This window comes from Aplysia californica, unplaced genomic scaffold, assembly GCF_000002075.1.
Source record: "Aplysia californica isolate F4 #8 unplaced genomic scaffold, AplCal3.0 scaffold00277, whole genome shotgun sequence".
NCBI lineage: Eukaryota > Metazoa > Mollusca > Gastropoda > Aplysiida > Aplysiidae > Aplysia > Aplysia californica.
In genome coordinates, this window is record NW_004797547.1 from 593,690 (window position 1) to 597,868 (window position 4,179).

The window sequence follows — 4,179 nt, forward strand, 5'->3', positions numbered from 1 at the left end:
GGGGGGCTAACATAATTTGTTTGTAACCTATCACACCATCCCACTCACCCAGGCACAGGGACTGACTGTCCAAATGGTGGTTGGACTGACGCACAATTAGTCTGCTGCACGTCCTATCTGAAAGGTCACATGACAGGGCCTGGCTTCCGTTTAAGTTGACTAATATAAATGTGAGGCAGCGTGGTGGAATCAGGCTCTCGTCAAAACAATCAAAGTGAAGAAACTTGCATTTTTCCACAGGTTTGTGAATTTTTTTCAAATTTTTGTTTTTTGACTCAACACCTTTCATGCTCATTAAAGAATATAATTCTGTGAGGATTTTTCTGAAAACGTTGATTAAAGGCACAAAAAAAATGTAAATGTTCAGTTACCACGGACTCTTAAACTAAGGAAATAACTAATCTTTGGCGGCCATTTTCTCACTAATCTTACCTCTGAAAAAAGGTGACCCCCACCCCCTTCATTCTCAAATATCTCGACTTGTATTCAAATAAATGGATATCTTTTTCACCCAAATAAAGACAAATGAACAAGCTTTAAGATGATACAACTAAATCTACATGCCCCCAAATTGACGAGAGCCTGATTTCACCACGCTGCCTCACAAATAATCGTGCTGGCAGAGACGTAAGCTAAGGTCAATAGTTCAGCATTTGAGAAAGGGCGGGGCGTAGGGCTGGGCAATGAGTCGTTTTAGCAGAATCGAAATAATATGTTAGTGCACCTCTTCGGTAAATAATATGTTATGATATGAACTGGTTCGGCAAATGGGTTAAAACCACTTTGACAAACGGGTTAGCATCACTTCAACAAATGGGTGCACCCACTTCGGCAAACGGGTAAGGAAAGAGAGTTAAGAGTCTGAATTCGGATAATGTACTTATTGAGGATTATCCGATTTTCCGGATATTTATCCGGATTTTGCCCACCTCTAGTGGGGCGGGATGTCATGCGATAGGCTGCGTGCCTACAGGCGTCCCAGTTCAGCTTTTGGCACTTGAGAGTTGTGACAGGGAGTTTCCGACCTCTGCTAGCTGACAAATAGAGAGAGAGAGAGAGAGAGAGAGAGAGAGAGAGAGAAACCAGACGACCCTCACCTCCTTCAATCACCAACATCTTGATTTGTATCCAAGATCAATTAATATTTTTTTTCATCAAAAGCAAGGCAAGAGAACAAGCTTTAAGATGATACCAATAATTCCATAATCCCCAAAATTGAAGAGCGCCTGATTCCACCACGTCGAGACACATATAAGCCTAGCCACGATGCCAGTCAAAAACAAAATGATCAAAACATTGAAAAAAACCCCCAAAGATTAAAAAAAAAAAACACAACAAAACAGAGTGATTCAAGTACAGGAAAAGTTTAATAAGTACTAGACATGAAATTTTTCCTCTTAATCAACAGTTGTTCAAATGTACTGAGCCCAAAATTTTGAAATACAAATACAAATGACAGTTTCTGAATCTGTGGTATTGGTTTCACAGTTTCATGAGCTCAACAACTATTATGTCAGAATACAAATTCTAAATATTTCAAAAAAACAAGAAAACAGTAGGCCTACATGTACATGTGTTATTCAAATTCTAAATAGTGTTTTTTTAAAAGAAGAAAAACCCTCATAATTCAGATTAATTTTTTTTTTTTAGTAGGACTTTACAGCACTCGCAATCGCATAAAGCCAGGACCGAGCGCCAAGGGGTGGGTGTCAACCCAGAAGTCCAAACTAATTTAGATTTGTATTTCTGTACAATTGTTCAAAAAGAAAGAAGAAACAGTCGGTTTTTTTTCTGTCCATAACAATTTTGCTTTCTGGGCTTAGAACATTTGAACAGCTTGCCCAGAAGTTGTTCTAAATGAGTCTTCATTAGTATGTATGTATCATATTCAAATGTTATATATATATAACACAATGTAGCACCACACACACACACACAACCAGATTCCACAATCAGTACAGTACACTATGAACAAGTTGAACATTGCACTGCTCTAAAGCCCAATAGCTGGCGTAAAGCTTTAATTTAAAGCTGAAATGAGACTGTGCAACACTTGTTCAAAACCAAAAACACACCAAAAAAAACAAAAAAAACCCAACAAACAAACAAACAATTCCCCCCCCCCCCCCCTGAAAAACAATAATAAAAAAATCGAGTAAAAGGAAAAGCAATCCAGGAATCAATATGGGTGTTGACATTGACAGGAGGAATTCATGAATGTGGAGATCTAGTTGGGGAAAAAATTTAACAAAGAGGTTACTCAGTAAGCGAGTGGGAAGTAAATCAAAACAATTTTAAATAAAACAAAACAAAAAAAACTGCTTGCAGAAGAGTAGAAGTGAACCCGCCAAAATGTGTGGATGTTTTTTTGCTTTTGTTCTTTTTCAACAGTGGTGTGTTGAGTTACGCACTATAATTTGACCTGCTAAAGTAAAAAACGTGCATAATTCACTCACAGTCACAGACTGTCTTCATTCTGGAAAAGTAAAATCGTCCTAATTTTTAACTGACTTACTATCAGTTGGACAACTGGTTCTGACTCTATTCTATGACAAATATAAATAAGGTGCTCTGTCGTTGTTGTTTTTCCAAAAAAGGTGCCTTCAGGAGGCGGGCTTCAACCTCGCCTGTCAGGGCCAACCCCCACTTAGATGGATACATTGTCCCAGCAAAAAGACTGAGACACTCAATAAAAATTCAATCATCCCACACGCTTATCAAACTTCAGTCTTCAGTATGTGATGGCAAAGCACCTTGCTGCTACACCACAGATGTCCAGGTACTTTACTTTATTCTTTTTTTTTTTTTCTAGTAGAGGGTTTTACGCCGCTGGCAACTGCATAAGGTCAAAGGTACTTTGTTGTTCTATCACAAGTTAAATCAAGTTCACAGAAACAGCTACGTAGATATGTCGAATGTTTCAGTTTGTCCTAATTATACTTATATCAACCAGTATTTTACCCAAAAGTGAAGAAAAACTATGTACACAGACTAGGACAAATGTTACGTCGTGACATCAGCTTTTTGTTCAGAGGAGAGTACAATACAACAAAAAATTGTGGAGAACAAGAACTGGAAAATGGATATATTTCAGTGTATAAGCAAGGTAAAAAGAAAGAACTGCGGAGGAAACAAACTTCAATATCAAAGCAGCCTCACTCCTAAACGACCAAACTTGTGGCGATGGGGACAGAAAAGATCTAGATTTACTGGATCACATACACGACCAATCCAACACTACATTAGCACCCTGACCAGTCATGGCGGGGAACTGCAGAAATGTGAAGGGAAAATTTTGCCTCGTGATCGATAGTTCGTTCATCTTTTAGGTCCTCATTGACACAATTTCAATCAATCAGGAGGGGACCTGCATCTTGCATGTCTTTCAAGGCCAAACCGAGCACAGCATTCAAACACACAGATCAGGATACCTGATTTAATTTTTTTTAAACTTCCCATCCCATCCAGATTTGAACCCATGTCTTCCGTACGCACCATAAAATAGAGCTGAACAATTGCGCCACAAACAGAAGAGTATCGCCACCCTGAAGAAGAGCCAGTCTTCTCTGGGATGGATCTTGAAGAGGGGGGGGAGAGCAGAGACGGACATGTTCTGACTGCAGTGACCCCCAACACAGTGGACAAGTAAGACAAGTACGACAGTCCTCTCTACCGGTAAACAACAGGCCTGTAAAATGAGCAGCTGGAAAAAGAACATTCAGTCTCAGCTGCACCAAATAGAAAACAAACACCTATTTGAACTAGAATTTTTTTTTTTAAGAAACAGCAAGTTGTATTTGCTTAAGAAACGTAAAAAAGGAACATTCAAATTCAAATATATTTGCATAAGAGATGGTAAAAAAATCCCTGAAACTTTCAGGTAAATTGAGTAAAACAATAAAAAGAATAAACAGAAGATTCCGTAACATTTGTACAAGAAAAACAAACCAACAAACGGCAACAAAAATAAAACAATTCCTTTACTATATCATTATTATGCTTCTTTCAAAATGAGGAACAGTCGAAAAAACTAGTTGTAACATTAGCACTATCGAAATACACGCTGCCAGTTGATGATACACGACTTTCTGTAATACAACTGTGTAATTAAAACTAAACATCCCTTGCTCATAAAGGTTGTATTGTGTACATTTAAATAGCAATAGTATTAGTAATGCA